We start from the raw sequence: 18,337 nt of genomic DNA, 5'->3' as shown, positions 1-18,337 counted from the left end.
ACAAACCTGCAGAGTTATAAATGACAGCTATCGTCCAAAAATAGACTGAAGTAAGGCTGCCAAGAGGACTTGAAAGCGGGGCAGAATTGCAGGAAACCGATTTCAGGAGGTAGACTGGAATTGCATTGAAAGCATAGGAAAAGAGGCAGAACGTCCACAATGATGCACTTGGCCAAAAAGGGCGTATGCGTTTTTTCCTGAATATACTCAGGAAAAAACGCATACGCCCTTTTTGGCCAACCAAGCAAGCTTGCAAAGGAAATCTGCACTACAATGAAGTCTCACTTCCCCCCGGTCAAAAGGGCCATCTGAAAAAAGTGTAAAATCCAGAAAGGCAGGACAGGCCATGGAGAACTGGGAGCCTTGTTATGCTGAAGGGCGGGATGTAAATTGCCAACAACCACTCGGGAGAAGTGTATGGTGTTTCCTGAAACATCTAAAAAACAAAGCAACAGAGCCTAGGGCACTGCCACTTATGGTCCTATAGCTTAGGGAAATTAAAATGAAAAAGACACAGCCACCCCAAAGTTTGGGACGCCTCTGTTTACAAGAACCTCGTTTACAGTACAAGTTCAACATCGCAGAAAGTGAAAAATGGATAAAGAACTTGTGGTATTTACTTACAACACAGTATCACTCAGCAATGAAATCTATGTCATCAGGCCCGTAGCAGCATAATGAGTGGATTCAGGTACGATGATTCTAACTGAAATAAGTCACACAGAAAAAGAAACATCATAAGATATCAGTAATACACGGAATGGAAACTTGGCTACACAGGAACTGAATTACAGAACAGAACAGGGTCTCAAATTTAGAAAACCAACTTATTCTTGCTTAAGGGTAAAGGTGAGTTGGGGTGCTGCATAAAACCAGAGATTGAAATGAGCACAGATAAAGTTCCTTAAGCCAAATATGGAATAGACAAGAGCTACTCCTTGCTCAACGAAATGGACTCAACACCCCATATTAAACGCCTAAGAATGTACCTGACTAGTAAGTATCTTAAAACCTATGGATTGCTATGTCTCCGAAAGAGAATCAAGCATGTGTAGAGGGGCATAAACGCAGCAGTGATAGGATTGGAGAGGTTCGGTGAGCAAATGAAGACCCTTTGAAGTCATATTGCATGGTACCCATTCCACGGGTTTCAACTACCCAGGTTTAAGGTATTCTTCCTTAAGCTAAAACATGCATGTGGAACCTAGAGTATGATCAACCATGTGATCGGGAGACGTGTTCAAATATGTCTCAGTTTTCCTCCCCTGGTACTCGGGTGCAACATTCCAGACGCTTTACTAACACTCTCCCCACTTGGAGAGTCAGTCCCTTTAACCTCCTGTTTGGCCCAGTTTGCAATTTCTGCGGAAGATGAACAGGAATAGCGAGAACCAATGAGAGGCTAGCTGGAGGTGTCTAGACGGGCAAATTTAACTCTCATTTCCCACCAGGAAGAGGAATTAACCAAAGGCTCAGCGTGCCATGCCAGAACCAGATTAGGGCCTGAAGCCATCCTGCGGTGTTGCGGCCAGCTCACAAGAAAGCGAGTTGAAGAAAGGAGCTCAGGGGCACTGTAATTCACAAACCTGCAGAGTTATAAATGACAGCTATCGTCCAAAAATAGACTGAAGTAAGGCTGCCAAGAGGACTTGAAAGCGGGGCAGAATTGCAGGAAACCAATTTCAGGAGGTAGACTGGAATTGCATTGAAAGCATAGGAAAAGAGGCAGAACGTCCACAATGATGCACTTGGCCAAAAAGGGCGTATGCGTTTTTTCCTGAATATATTCAGGAAAAAACGCATACGCCCTTTTTGGCCAACCAAGCAAGCTTGCAAAGGAAATCTGCACTACAATGAAGTCTCACTTCCCCCCGGTCAAAAGGGCCATCTGAAAAAAGTGTAAAATCCAAAAAGGCAGGACAGGCCATGGAGAACTGGGAGCCTTGTTATGCTGAAGGGCGGGATGTAAATTGCCAACAACCACTAGTGAGAAGTGTATGGTGTTTCCTGAAACATCTAAAAAACAAAGCAACAGAACCTAGGGCACTTCCACTTATGGTCCTATAGCTTAGGGAATTTAAAATCAAAAAGACACAGCCACCCCAAAGTTTGGAACGGCTCTGTTTACAAGAACCTCGTTTACAGTACAAGTTCAACATCGCAGAAAGTGAAAAATGGATAAAGAAGTTGTGGTATTTACTTACAAAGCAATATCACTCAGCAATGAAATCTGTGTCATCAGGCCCTTAGCAGCACAACGAGTGGATTTAGGTATGATGATTCTAACTGAAATAAGTCACACAGAAAAAGAAACATCATAAGATATCACTAATACACAGAATGTAAACTTGGCTACACAGGAACTGAATTACAGAACAGAACAGGGTCTCAAATTTAGAAAAGCAACTTATGCTTGCTTAAGGGGAAAGGTGAGTTGGGGTGCTGCATAAAACCAGAGATTGAAATGAGCACAGATAAAGTTCCTTAAGCCAAATATGGAATAGACAAGAGCTACTCCTTGCTCAACGAAATGGACTCAACACCCCATATTAAACGCCTAAGAATGTACCTGACTAGTAAGTATCTTAAAACCTATGGATTGCTATGTCTCCAAAAGAGAATCAAGCATGTGTACAGGGGCATAAACGCAGCAGTGATAGGATTGGAGAGGTTCGGTGAGCAAATGAAGACCCTTTGAAGTCATATTGCATGGGACCCATTCCACGGTCTCAATTCTGCAGGTTTAAAGTATTCTTCCTTCAGCTAAAACATGCAGGTGGAACCCAGAGTATGATCAACCGTGTGAACGGGAGACGTGTTCAAATATGTCTCAGATTTCCTCCCCTGGTACTCGGGTGCAACATTCCAGACGCTTTACTAACACTCTCCCCACTTGGAGAGTCAGCGCCTTTAACCTCCTGTTTGGCCCAGTTTGCAATTTCTGCGGAAGATGAACAGGAATAGCGAGAACCAATGACAGGCTAGCTGGAGGTGTCTGGACGGGCAAATTTAACTCTCATTTCCCACCAGGATGAGGAAATAACCAAAGGCTCAGCATGCTGTGCCAGAACCAGATTAGGGCCTGAAGCCATCCTGCGGTGTTGCGGCCAGTTCACAAGAAAGCGAGTTGAAGAAAGGAGCTCAGGGGCACTGTAATTCACAAACCTGCAGAGTTATAAATGACAGCTATCGTCCAAAAATAGACTGAAGTAAGGCTGCCAAGAGGACTTGAAAGCGGGGCAGAATTGCAGGAAACCGATTTCAGGAGGTAGACTGGAATTGCATTGAAAGCATAGGAAAAGAGGCAGAACGTCCACAATGATGCACTTGGCCAAAAAGGGCGTATGCGTTTTTTCCTGAATATATTCAGGAAAAAACGCATACGCCCTTTTTGGCCAACCAAGCAAGCTTGCAAAGGAAATCTGCACTACAATGAAGTCTCACTTCCCCCCGGTCAAAAGGGCCATCTGAAAAAAGTGTAAAATCCAGAAAGGCAGGACAGGCCATGGAGAACTGGGAGCCTTGTTATGCTGAAGGGCGGGATGTAAATTGCCAACAACCACTTGAGAGAAGTGTATGGTGTTTCCTGAAACATCTAAAAAACAAAGCAACAGAGCCTAGGGCACTGCCACTTATGGTCCTATAGCTTAGGGAAATTAAAATCAAAAAGACACAGCCACCCCAAAGTTTGGGACGCCTCTGTTTACAAGAACCTCGTTTACAGTACAAGTTCAACATCGCAGAAAGTGAAAAATGGATAAAGAACTTGTGGTACTTACGTACAATGCAGTATCACTCAGCAATGAAATCTATGTCATCAGGCCCGTAGCAGCATAATGAGTGGATTCAGGTACGATAATTCTAACTGAAATAAGTCACACAGAAAAAGAAACATCATAAGATATCACTAATACACAGAATGTAAACTTGGCTACACAGGAACTGAATTCCAAAACAGAACAGGGTCTCAAATTTAGAAAAGCAACTTATGCTTGCTTAAGGGGAAAGGTGAGTTGGGGTGCTGCATAAAACCAGAGATTGAAATGAGCACAGATAAAGTTCCTTAAGCCAAATATGGAATAGACAAGAGCTACTCCTTGCTCAACGAAATGGACTCAACACCCCATATTAAACGCCTAAAATGTACCTGACTAGTAAGTATCTTAAAACCTATGGATTGCTATGTCTCCGAAAGAGAATCAAGCATGTGTACAGGGGCATAAACGCAGCAGTGATAGGATTGGAGAGGTTCGGTGAGCAAATGAAGACCCTTTGAAGTCATATTGCATGGGACCCATTCCACGGGTCTCAACTCTGCAGGTTTAAAGTATTCTTCCTTCAGCTAAAACATGCAGGTGGAACCCAGAGTATGATCAACCGTGTGAACGGGAGACGTGTTCAAATATGTCTCAGTTTTCCTCCCCTGGTACTCGGGTGCAACATTCCAGACGCTTTACTAACACTCTCCCCACTTGGAGAGTCAGCGCCTTTAACCTCCTGTTTGGCCCAGTTTGCAATTTCTGCGGAAGATGAACAGGAATAGCGAGAACCAATGAGAGACTAGCTGGAGGTGTCTGGACGGGCAAATTTAACTCTCATTTCCCACCAGGATGAGGAAATAACCAAAGGCTCAGCATGCCGTGCTGGAACCAGATTAGGGCCTGAAGCCATCCTGCGGTGTTGCGGCCAGGTCACAAGAAAGCGAGTTGAAGAAAGGAGCTCAGGGGCACTGTAATTCACAAACCTGCAGAGTTATAAATGACAGCTATCGTCCAAAAATAGACTGAAGTAAGGCTGCCAAGAGGACTTGAAAGCAGGGCAGAATTGCAGGAAACCGATTTCAGGAGGTAGACTGGAATTGCATTGAAAGCATAGGAAAAGAGGCAGAACGTCCACAATGATGCACTTGGCCAAAAAGGGCGTATGCGTTTTCTCCTGAATATATTCAGGAAAAAACGCATACGCCCTTTTTGGCCAACCAAGCAAGCTTGCAAAGGAAATCTGCACTACAATGAAGTCTCACTTCCACCCGGTCAAAAGGGCCATCTGAAAAAAGTGTAAAATCCAGAAAGGCAGGACAGGCCATGGAGAACGGGGAGCCTTGTTATGCTGAAGGGCGGGATGTAAATTGCAAACAACCACTAGGGAGAAGTGTATGGTGTTTCCTGAAACATCTAAAAAACAAAGCAACAGAGCCTAGGGCACTGCCACTTATGGTCCTATAGCTTAGGGAAATTAAAATCAAAAAGACACAGCCACCCCAAAGTTTGGGACGCCTCTGTTTACAAGAACCTCGTTTACAGTACAAGTTCAACATCGCAGAAAGTGAAAAATGGATAAAGAAGTTGTGGTACTTACGTACAAAGCAATATCACTCAGCAATGAAATCTGTGTCATCAGGCCCTTAGCAGCACAATGAGTGGATTCAGGTATGATGATTCTAACTGAAATAAGTCACACAGAAAAAGAAACATCATAAGATACCAGTAATACACGGAATGTAAACTTGGCTACACAGGAACTGAATTACAGAACAGAACAGGGTCTCAAATTTAGAAAACCAACTTATGCTTGCTTAAGGGGAAAGGTGAGTTGGGGTGCTGCATAAAACCAGAGATTGAAATGAGCACAGATAAAGTTCCTTAAGCCAAATATGGAATAGACAAGAGCTACTCCTTGCTCAACGAAATGGACTCAACACCGCATATTAAACGCCTAAGAATGTACCTGACTAGTAAGTATCTTAAAACCTATAGATTGCTATGTCCCCGAAAGAGAATAAAGCATGTGTACAGGGGCATAAACGCAGCAGTGATAGGATTGGAGAGGTTCGGTGAGCAAATGAAGACCCTTTGAAGTCATATTGCATGGTACCCATTCCACGGGTTTCAACTACCCAGGTTTTAGGTATTCTTCCTTCAGCTAAAACATGCATGTGGAACCCAGAGTATGATCAACCATGTGATCGGGAGACGTGTTCAAATATGTCTCAGTTTTCCTCCCCTGGTACTCGGGTGCAACATTCCAGACGCTTTACTAACACTCTCCCCACTTGGAGAGTCAGCGCCTTTAACCTCCTGTTTGGCACAGTTTGCAATTTCTGCGGAAGATGAACAGGAATAGCGAGAACCAATGACAGGCTAGCTGGAGGTGTCTGGACGGGCAAATTTTACTCTCATTTCCCAACAGGAAGAGGAAATAACCAAAGGCTCAGCGTGCCGTACCGGAACCAGATTAGGGCCTGAAGCCATCCTGCGGTGTTGCGGCCAGCTCAAAAGAAACCGAGTTGAAGAAAGGAGCTCAGGGGCACTGTAATTCACAAACCTGCAGAGTTATAAATGACAGCTATCGTCCAAAAATAGACTGAAGTAAGGCTGCCAAGAGGACTTGAAAGCGGGGCAGAATTGCAGGAAACCGATTTCAGGAGGTAGACTGGAATTGCATTGAAAGCATAGGAAAAGAGGCAGAACGTCCACAATGATGCACTTGGCCAAAAAGGGCGTATGCGTTTTTTCCTGAATATATTCAGGAAAAAACGCATACGCCCTTTTTGGCCAACCAAGCAAGCTTGCAAAGGAAATCTGCACTACAATGAAGTCTCACTTCCCCCGGGTCAAAAGGGCCATCTGAAAAAAGTGTAAAATCCAGAAAGGCAGGACAGGCCATGGAGAACTGGGAGCCTTGTTATGCTGATGGGTGGGATGTAAATTGCCAACAACCACTCGGGAGAAGTGTATGGTGTTTCCTGAAACATCTAAAAAACAAAGCAACAGAACCTAGGGCACTTCCACTTATGGTCCTATAGCTTAGGGAAATTAAAATCAAAAAGACACAGCCACCCCAAAGTTTGGAACGGCTCTGTTTACAAGAACCTCGTTTACAGTACAAGTTCAACATCGCAGAAAGTGAAAAATGGATAAAGAAGTTGTGGTATTTACTTACAAAGCAATATCACTCAGCAATGAAATCTGTGTCATCAGGCCCTTAGCAGCACAATGAGTGGATTCAGGTATGATGATTCTAACTGAAATAAGTCACACAGAAAAAGAAACATCATAAGATATCAGTAATACACGGAATGTAAACTTGGCTACACAGGAACTGAATTACAGAACAGAACAGGGTCTCAAATTTAGAAAACCAACTTATGCTTCCTTAAGAGGAAAGGTGAGTTGGGGTGCTGCATAAAACCAGAGATTGAAATGAGCACAGATAAAGTTCCTTAAGCCAAATATGGAATAGACAAGAGCTACTCCTTGCTCAACGAAATGGACTCAACACCGCATATTAAACGCCTAAGAATGTACCTGACTAGTAAGTATCTTAAAACCTATGGATTGCTATGTCTCCGAAAGAGAATCAAGCATGTCTACAGGGGCATAAACGCAGCAGTGATAAGATTGGAGAGGTTCGGTGAACAAATGAAGACCCTTTGAAGTCATATTGCATGGTACCCATTCCACAGGTTTCAACTACCCAGGTTTTAGGTATTCTTCCTTCAGCTAAAACATGCATGTGGAACCCAGAGTATGATCAACCATGTGATCGGGAGACGTGTTCAAATATGTCTCAGTTTTCCTTCCCTGGTACTCGGGTGCAACATTCCAGACGCTTTACTAACACTCTCCCCACTTGGAGAGTCAGCGCCTTTAACCTCCTGTTTGGCACAGTTTGCAATTTCTGCGGAAGATGAACAGGAGTAGCGAGAACCAATGAGAGGCTAGCTGGAGGTGTCTGGACGGGCAAATTTTACTCTCATTTCCCAACAGGAAGATGAAATAACCAAAGGCTCAGCGTGCCGTACCGGAACCAGATTAGGGCCTGAAGCCATCCTGCGGTGTTGCGGCCAGCTCAAAAGAAACCGAGTTGAAGAAAGGAGCTCAGGGGCACTGTAATTCACAAACCTGCAGAGTTATAAATGACAGCTATCGTCCAAAAATAGACTGAAGTAAGGCTGCCAAGAGGACGTGAAAGCGGGGCAGAATTGCAGGAAACCGATTTCAGGAGGTAGACTGGAATTGCATTGAAAGCATAGGAAAAGAGGCAGAACGTCCACAATGATGCACTTGGCCAAAAAGGGCGTATGCGTTTTTTCCTGAATATATTCAGGAAAAAACGCATACGCCCTTTTTGGCCAACCAAGCAAGCTTGCAAAGGAAATCTGCACTACAATGAAGTCTCACTTCCCCCCGGTCAAAAGGGCCATCTGATAAAAGTGTAAAATCCAGAAAGGCAGGACAGGCCATGGAGAACTGGGAGCCTTGTTATGCTGATGGGCGGGATGTAAATTGCCAACAACTACTCGGGAGAAGTGTATGGTGTTTCTTGAAACATCTAAAAAACAAAGCAACAGAACCTAGGGCACTTCCACTTATGGTCCTATAGCTTAGGGAAATTAAAATCAAAAAGACACAGCCACCCCAAAGTTTGGAACGGCTCTGTTTACAAGAACCTCGTTTACAGTACAAGTTCAACATCGCAGAATGTGAAAAATGGATAAAGAACTTGTGGTATTTTCTTACAAAGCAATATCACTCAGCAATGAAATCTGTGTCATCAGGCCCTTAGCAGCACAATGAGTGGATTCAGGTATGATGATTCTAACTGAAATAAGTCACACAGAAATAGAAACATCATAAGATATCAGTAATACACGGAATGTAAACTTGGCTACACAGGAACGGAATTACAGAATAGAACAGGGTCTCAAATTTAGAAAACCAACTTATGCTTGCTTAAGGGGAAAGGTGAGTTGGGGTGCTGCATAAAACCAGAGATTGAAATGAGCACAGATAAAGTTCCTTAAGCCAAATATGGAATAGACAAGAGCTACTCCTTGCTCAACGAAATGGACTCAACACCGCATATTAAACGCCTAAGAATGTACCTGACTAGTAAGTATCTTAAAACCTATGGATTGCTATGTCTCTGAAAGAGAATCAAGCATGTGTACAGGGGCATAAACGCAGCAGTGATAGGATTGGAGAGGTTCGGTGAGCAAATGAAGACCCTTTGAAGTCATATTGCATGGTACCCATTCCACAGGTTTCAACTACCCAGGTTTAAGGTATTCTTCCTTCAGCTAAAACATGCATGTGGAACCTAGAGTATGATCAACCATGTGATCGGGAGACGTGTTCAAATATGTCTCAGTTTTCCTCCCCTGGTACTCGGGTGCAACATTCCAGACCCTTTACTAACACTCTCCCCACGTGGAGAGTCAGTCCCTTTAACCTCCTGTTTGGCCCAGTTTGCAATTTCTGCGGAAGATGAACAGGAATAGCGAGAACCAATGAGAGGCTAGCTGGAGTTGTCTGGACGGGCAAATTTAACTCTCATTTCCCACCAGGAAGAGGAATTAACCAAAGGCTCAGCATGCCGGGCCGGAACCAGATTAGGGCCTGAAGCCATCCTGCGGTGTTGCGGCCAGGTCACAAGAAAGCGAGTTGAAGAAAGGAGCTCAGGGGCACTGTAATTCACAAACCTGCAGAGTTATAAATGACAGCTATCGTCCAAAAATAGACTGAAGTAAGGCTGCCAAGAGGACTTGAAAACAGGGCAGAATTGCAGGAAACCGATTTCAGGAGGTAGACTGGAATTGCATTGAAAGCATAAGAAAAGAGGCAGAACGTCCACAATGATGCACTTGGCCAAAAAGGGCGTATGCGTTTTTTTCTGAATATAATCAGGAAAAAACGCATACGCCCTTTTTGGCCAACCAAGCAAGCTTGCAAAGGAAATCTGCACTACAATGAAGTCTCACTTCCCCCCGGTCAAAAGGGACATCTGAAAAAAGTGTAAAATCCAGAAAGGCAACAGGCCATGGAGAACTGGGAGCCTTGTTATGCTGATGGGCGTTATGTAAATTGCCAACAGACACTAGGGAGAAGTGTATGGTGTTTCCTGAAACATCTAAAAAACAAAGCAACAGAGCCTAGGGCACTTCCACTTATGGTCCTATAGCTTAGGGAAATTAAAATCAAAAAGACACAGCCACCCCAAAGTTTGGAACGGCTCTGTTTACAAGAACCTCATTTACAGTACAAGTTCAACATCGCAGAAAGTGAAAAATGGATAAAGAACCTGTGGTACTTACGTACAATGCAGTATCACTCAGCAATGAAATCTGTGTCATCAGGCCCTTAGCAGCACAATGAGTGGATTCAGGTATGATGATTCTAACTGAAATAAGTCACACAGAAAAAGAAACATCATAAGATATCAGTAATACACGGAATGTAAACTTGGCTACACAGGAACGGAATTACAGAACAGAACAGGGTCTCAAATTTAGAAAACCAACTTATGCTTGCTTAAGGGGAAAGGTGAGTTGGGGTGCTGCATAAAACCAGAGATTGAAATGAGCACAGATAAAGTTCCTTAAGCCAAATATGGAATAGACAAGAGCTACTCCTTGCTCAACGAAATGGACTCAACACCGCATATTAAACCCCTAAGAATGTACCTGACTAGTAAGTATCTTAAAACCTATGGATTGCTATGTCTCTGAAAGAGAATCAAGCATGTGTACAGGGGCATAAACGCAGCAGTGATAGGATTGGAGAGGTTCGGTGAGCAAATGAAGACCCTTTGAAGTCATATTGCATGGTACCCATTCCACAGGTTTCAACTACCCAGGTTTAAGGTATTCTTCCTTCAGCTAAAACATGCATGTGGAACCTAGAGTATGATCAACCATGTGATCGGGAGACGTGTTCAAATATGTCTCAGTTTTCCTCCCCTGGTACTCGGGTGCAACATTCCAGACGCTTTACTAACACTCTCCCCACGTGGAGAGTCAGTCCCTTTAACCTCCTGTTTGGCCCAGTTTGCAATTTCTGCGGAAGATGAACAGGAATAGCGAGAACCAATGAGAGGCTAGCTGGAGGTGTCTGGACGGGCAAATTTAACTCTCATTTCCCACCAGGAAGAGGAATTAACCAAAGGCTCAGCATGCCGGGCCGGAACCAGATTAGGGCCTGAAGCCATCCTGCGGTGTTGCGGCCAGGTCACAAGAAAGCGAGTTGAAGAAAGGAGCTCAGGGGCACTGTAATTCACAAACCTGCAGAGTTATAAATGACAGCTATCGTCCAAAAATAGACTGAAGTAAGGCTGCCAAGAGGACTTGAATGCGGGGCAGAATTGCAGGAAACCGATTTCAGGAGGTAGACTGGAATTGCATTGAAAGCATAGGAAAAGAGGCAGAACGTCCACAATGATGCACTTGGCCAAAAAGGGCGTATGCGTTTTTTCCTGAATATATTCAGGAAAAAACGCATACGCCCTTTTTGGCCAACCAAGCAAGCTTGCAAAGGAAATCTGCACTACAATGAAGTCTCACTTCCCCCCGGTCAAAAGGGACATCTGAAAAAAGTGTAAAATCCAGAAAGGCAACAGGCCATGGAGAACTGGGAGCCTTGTTATGCTGATTGGCGTGATGTAAATTGCCAACAGACACTCGGGAGAAGTGTATGGTGTTTCCTGAAACATCTAAAAAACAAAGCAACAGAGCCTAGGGCACTTCCACTTATGGTCCTATAGCTTAGGGAAATTAAAATCAAAAAGACACAGCCACCCCAAAGTTTGGAACGGCTCTGTTTACAAGAACCTCGTTTACAGTACAAGTTCAACATCGCAGAAAGTGAAAAATGGATAAAGAACTTGTGGTACTTACGTACAATGCAGTATCACTCAGCAATGAAATCTGTGTCATCAGGCCCTTAGCAGCACAATGAGTGGATTCAGGTATGATGATTCTAACTGAAATAAGTCACACAGAAAAAGAAACATCATAAGATATCAGTAATACACGGAATGTAAACTTGGCTACACAGGAACTGAATTACAGAAGAGAACAGGGTCTCAAATTTAGAAAACCAACTTATGCTTGCTTAAGGGTAAAGGCGAGTTGGGGTGCTGCATAAAACCAGAGATTGAAATGAGCACAGATAAAGTTCCTTAAGCCAAATATGGAATAGACAAGAGTTACTCCTTGCTCAACGAAATGGACTCAACACCGCATATTAAACGCCTAAGAATATACCTGATTAGTAAGTATCTTAAAACCTATGGATTGCTATGCCTCCAAAAGAGAATCATGCATGTTTACAGGGGCATAAACGCAGCAGTGATAGGATTGAAAAGGTTCGGTGAGCAAATGAAGACCCTTTGAAGTCATATTGCATGGTACCCATTCCACGGGTTTCAACTACCCAGGTTTAAGGTATTCTTCCTTCAGCTAAAAGATGCATGTGGAACCTAGAGTATGATCAACCATGTGATCAGGAGACGTGTTCAAATATGTCTCAGTTTTCGTACCCTGGTACTCGGGTGCAACATTCCAGACGCTTTACTAACACTCTCCCCACTTGGAGAGTCAGTCCCTTTAACCTCCTGTTTGGCCCAGTTTGCAATTTCTGTGGAAGATGAACAGGAATAGCGAGAACCAATGAGAGACTAGCTGGAGGTATCTGGATGGGCAAATTTAACTCTCATTTCCCACCAGGAAGAGGAATTAACCAAAGGCTCAGCGTGCCGTGCCAGAACCAGATTAGGGCCTGAAGACATCCTGCGGTGTTGCGGCCAGCTCACAAGAAAGCGAGTTGAAGAAAGGAGCTCAGGGGCACTGTAATTCACAAACCTGCAGAGTTATAAATGACAGCTATCGTCCAAAAATAGGCTGAAGTGAGGCTGCCAAGAGGACTTGAAAGCGGGGCAGAATTGCAGGAAACCGATTTCAGGAGGTAGACTGGAATTGCATTGAAAGCATAGGAAAAGAGGCAGAACGTCCACAATGATGCACTTGGCCAAAAAGGGCGTATGCTTTTTTTCCTGAATATATTCAAGAAAAAAAGCATACGCCCTTTTTGGCCAACCAAGCAAGCTTGCAAAGGAAATCGGCACTACAATGAAGTCTCACTTCCCCCCGGTCAAAAGGGCCATCTGAAAAAAGTGTAAAATCGAGAAAGGCAACAGGCCATTGAGAACTGGGAGCCTTGTTATTCTGATGGGCGGGATGTAAATTGCCAACAGACACTTGGGAGAAGTGTATGGTGTTTCCTGAAACATCTAAAAAACAAAGCAACAGAGCCTAGGGCACTTCCACTTATGGTCCTATAGCTTCGGGAAATTAAAATCAAAAAGACACAGCCACCCCAAAGTTTGGAACGGCTCTGTTTATAAGAACCTCGTTTACAGTACAAGTTCAACATCGCAGAAAGAGAAAAATGGATAAAGAACTTGTGGTATTCACTTACAAAGCAATATCACTCAGCAATGAAATCTATGTCATCAGGCCCTTAGCAGCACAATGAGTGGATTCAGGTATGATGATTCTAACTGAAATAAGTCACACAGAAAAAGAAACATCATAAGATATCAGTAATACACGGAATGTAAACTTGGCTACACAGGAACTGAATTCCAAAACAGAACAGGTTCTCAAATTTAGAAAACCAACTTATGCTTGCTTAAGGGGAAAGGTGAGTTGGGTTGCTGCATAAAACCAGAGATTGAAATGAGCACAGATAAAGTTCCTTAAGCCAAATATGGAATAGACAAGAGCTACTCCTTGCTCAACGAAATGGACTCAACACCGCATATTAAACGCCTAAGAATGTACCTGACTAGTAAGTATCTTAAAACCTATGGATTGCTATGTCTCCGAAAGAGAATCAAGCATGTGTACAGGGGCATAAACGCAGCAGTGATAGGATTGGAGAGGTTCGGTGAGCAAATGAAGACCCTTTGAAGTCATATTGCATGGTACCCATTCCACGGGTTTCAACTACCCAGGTTTTAGGTATTCTTCCTTCAGCTAAAACATGCATGTGGAACCCAGAGTATGATCAACCATGTGATCGGGAGACGTGTTCAAATATGTCTCAGTTTTCCTCCCCTGGTACTCGGGTGCAACATTCCAGACGCTTTACTAACACTCTCCCCACTTGGAGAGTCAGCGCCTTTAACCTCCTGTTTGGCACAGTTTGCAATTTCTGCGGAAGATGAACAGGAATAGCGAGAACAAATGAGAGGCTAGCTGGAGGTGTCTGGACGGGCAAATTTAACTCTCATTTCCCAACAGGAAGAGGAAATAACCAAAGGCGCAGCGTGCCGTACCGGAACCAGATTAGGGCCTGAAGCCATCCTGCGGTGTTGCGGCCAGCTCAAAAGAAACCGAGTTGAAGAAAGGAGCTCAGGGGCACTGTAATTCACAAACCTGCAGAGTTATAAATGACAGCTATCGTCCAAAAATATACTGAAGTAAGGCTGCCAAGAGGACTTGAAAGCGGGGCAGAATTGCAGGAAACCGATTTCAGGAGGTAGACTGGAATTGCATTGAAAGCATAGGAAAAGAGGCAGAACGTCCACAATGATGCACTTGGCCAAAAAGGGCGTATGCGTTTTTTCCTGAATATATTCAGGAAAAAACGCATACGCCCTTTTTGGCCAACCAAGCAAGCTTGCAAAGGAAATCTGCACTACAATGAAGTCTCACTTCCCCCCGGTCAAAAGGGCCATCTGAAAAAAGTGTAAAATCCAGAAAGGCAGGACAGGCCATGGAGAACTGGGAGGCTTGTTATGCTGATGGGCGGGATGTAAATTGCCAACAACCACTCGGGAGAAGTGTATGGTGTTTCCTGAAACATCTAAAAAACAAAGCAACAGAACCTAGGGCACTTCCACTTATGGTCCTATAGCTTAGGGAAATTAAAATGAAAAAGACACAGCCACCCCAAAGTTTGGAACGGCTCTGTTTACAAGAACCTCGTTTACAGTACAAGTTCAACATCGCAGAAAGTGAAAAATGGATAAAGAAGTTGTGGTATTTACTTACAAAGCAATATCACTCAGCAATGAAATCTGTGTCATCAGGCCCTTAGCAGCACAATGAGTGGATTCAGGTATGATGATTCTAACTGAAATAAGTCACACAGAAAAAGAAACATCATAAGATATCACTAATACACGGAATGTAAACTTGGCTACACAGGAACTGAATTCCAAAACAGGACAGGTTCTCAAATTTAGAAAACCAACTTATGCTTGCTTAAGGGGAAAGGTGAGTTGGGGTGCTGCATAAAACCAGAGATTGAAATGAGCACAGATAAAGTTCCTTAAGCCAAATATGGAATAGACAAGAGCTACTCCTTGCTCAACGAAATGGACTCAACACCGCATATTAAACGCCTAAGAACGTACCTGACTAGTAAGTATCTTAAAACCTATGGATTGCTATGTCTCCGAAAGAGAATCAAGCATGTGTACAGGGGCATAAACGCAGCAGTGATAGGATTGGAGAGGTTCGGTGAGCAAATGAAGACCCTTTGAAGTCATATTGCATGGTACCCATTCCACGGGTTTCAACTCCCCAGGTTTTAGGTATTCTTCCTTCAGCTAAAACATGCATGTGGAACCCAGAGTATGATCAACCATGTGATCGGGAGACGTGTTCAAATATGTCTCAGTTTTCCTCCCCTGGTACTCGGGTGCAACATTCCAGACGCTTTACTAACACTCTCCCCACTTGGAGAGTCAGCGCCTTTAACCTCCTGTTTGGCACAGTTTGCAATTTCTGCGGAAGATGAACAGGAGTAGCGAGAACCAATGAGAGGCTAGCTGGAGGTGTCTGGACGGGCAAATTTTACTCTCATTTCCCAACAGGAAGATGAAATAACCAAAGGCTCAGCGTGCCGTACCGGAACCAGATTAGGGCCTGAAGCCATCCTGCGGTGTTGCGGCCAGCTCAAAAGAAACCGAGTTGAAGAAAGGAGCTCAGGGGCACTGTAATTCACAAACCTGCAGAGTTATAAATGACAGCTATCGTCCAAAAATAGACTGAAGTAAGGCTGCCAAGAGGACTTGAAAGCGGGGCAGAATTGCAGGAAACCGATTTCAGGAGGTAGACTGGAATTGCATTGAAAGCATAGGAAAAGAGGCAGAACGTCCACAATGATGCACTTGGCCAAAAAGGGCGTATGCGTTTTTTCCTGAATATATTCAGGAAAAAACGCATACGCCCTTTTTGGCCAACCAAGCAAGCTTGCAAAGGAAATCTGCACTACAATGAAGTCTCACTTCCCCCCGGTCAAAAGGGCCATCTGAAAAAAGTGTAAAATCCAGAAAGGCAGGACAGGCCATGGAGAACTGGGAGCCTTGTTATGCTGATGGGCGGGATGTAAATTGCCAACAACCACTCGGGAGAAGTGTATGGTGTTTCCTGAAACATCTAAAAAACAAAGCAACAGAACCTAGGGCACTTCCACTTATGGTCCTATAGCTTAGGGAAATTAAAATCAAAAAGACACAGCCACCCCAAAGTTTGGAACGGCTCTGTTTACAAGAACCTCGTTTACAGTACAAGTTCAACATCGCAGAAAGTGAAAAATGGATAAAGAAGTTGTGGTATTTACTTACAAAGCAATATCACTCAGCAATGAAATCTGTGTCATCAGGCCCTTAGCAGAACAATGAGTGGATTCAGGTATGATGATTCTAACTGAAATAAGTCACACAGAAAAAGAAACATCATAAGATATCAGTAATACACGGAATGTAAACTTGGCTACACAGGAACTGAATTACAGAACAGAACAGGGTCTCAAATTTAGAAAACCAACTTATTCTTGCTTAAGGGTAAAGGTGAGTTGGGGTGCTGCATAAAACCAGAGATTGAAATGAGCACAGATAAAGTTCCTTAAGCCAAATATGGAATAGACAAGAGCTACTCCTTGCTCAATGAAATGGACTCAACACCGCATATTAAACGCCTAAGAATGTACCTGACTAGTAAGTATCTTAAAACCTATGGATTGCTATGTCTCCGAAAGAGAATCAAGCATGTGTACAGGGGCATAAACGCAGCAGTGATAGGATTGGAGAGGTTCGGTGAGCAAATGAAGACCCTTTGAAGTCATATTGCATGGTACCCATTCCACAGGTTTCAACTACCCAGGTTTAAGGTATTCTTCCTTCAGCTAAAACATGCATGTGGAACCTAGAGTATGATCAACCATGTGATCGGGAGACGTGTTCAAATATGTCTCAGTTTTCCTCCCCTGGTACTCGGGTGCAACATTCCAGACCCTTTACTAACACTCTCCCCACGTGGAGAGTCAGTCCCTTTAACCTCCTGTTTGGCCCAGTTTGCAATTTCTGCGGAAGATGAACAGGAATAGCGAGAACCAATGAGAGGCTAGCTGGAGTTGTCTGGACGGGCAAATTTAACTCTCATTTCCCACCAGGAAGAGGAATTAACCAAAGGCTCAGCATGCCGGGCCGGAACCAGATTAGGGCCTGAAGCCATCCTGCGGTGTTGCGGCCAGGTCACAAGAAAGCGAGTTGAAGAAAGGAGCTCAGGGGCACTGTAATTCACAAACCTGCAGAGTTATAAATGACAGCTATCGTCCAAAAATAGACTGAAGTAAGGCTGCCAAGAGGACTTGAAAACAGGGCAGAATTGCAGGAAACCGATTTCAGGAGGTAGACTGGAATTGCATTGAAAGCATAAGAAAAGAGGCAGAACGTCCACAATGATGCACTTGGCCAAAAAGGGCGTATGCGTTTTTTTCTGAATATAATCAGGAAAAAACGCATACGCCCTTTTTGGCCAACCAAGCAAGCTTGCAAAGGAAATCTGCACTACAATGAAGTCTCACTTCCCCCCGGTCAAAAGGGACATCTGAAAAAAGTGTAAAATCCAGAAAGGCAACAGGCCATGGAGAACTGGGAGCCTTGTTATGCTGATGGGCGTTATGTAAATTGCCAACAGACACTAGGGAGAAGTGTATGGTGTTTCCTGAAACATCTAAAAAACAAAGCAACAGAGCCTAGGGCACTTCCACTTATGGTCCTATAGCTTAGGGAAATTAAAATCAAAAAGACACAGCCACCCCAAAGTTTGGAACGGCTCTGTTTACAAGAACCTCATTTACAGTACAAGTTCAACATCGCAGAAAGTGAAAAATGGATAAAGAACCTGTGGTACTTACGTACAATGCAGTATCACTCAGCAATGAAATCTGTGTCATCAGGCCCTTAGCAGCACAATGAGTGGATTCAGGTATGATGATTCTAACTGAAATAAGTCACACAGAAAAAGAAACATCATAAGATATCAGTAATACACGGAATGTAAACTTGGCTACACAGGAACGGAATTACAGAACAGAACAGGGTCTCAAATTTAGAAAACCAACTTATGCTTGCTTAAGGGGAAAGGTGAGTTGGGGTGCTGCATAAAACCAGAGATTGAAATGAGCACAGATAAAGTTCCTTAAGCCAAATATGGAATAGACAAGAGCTACTCCTTGCTCAACGAAATGGACTCAACACCGCA

General features: G+C 43.7%; 1 long non-coding RNA gene across 1 annotated transcript in view; it reads right to left on the bottom strand.

Moving 5' to 3' along the window:
• Nucleotides 1–10,159, bottom strand: part of LOC307181218 — a 206,271-nt gene extending 196,112 nt beyond the window's left edge. The window contains exon 1 of the long non-coding RNA XR_013826120.1: nt 10,097–10,159. This is a non-coding gene — a long non-coding RNA (uncharacterized lncRNA). The remainder of the gene's footprint in view (nt 1–10,096) is intronic.
• Between the last annotated feature and the right edge of the window lie 8,178 nt (nt 10,160–18,337).

Source organism: Stenella coeruleoalba (genome assembly GCF_951394435.1).
Source record: "Stenella coeruleoalba genome assembly, contig: scaffold_208, whole genome shotgun sequence".
NCBI classification, from domain to species: domain Eukaryota; kingdom Metazoa; phylum Chordata; class Mammalia; order Artiodactyla; family Delphinidae; genus Stenella; species Stenella coeruleoalba.
The sequence above is the reverse complement of the archived record's forward strand: the minus strand, read 5'-3'. Positions and strand labels throughout refer to the sequence as shown.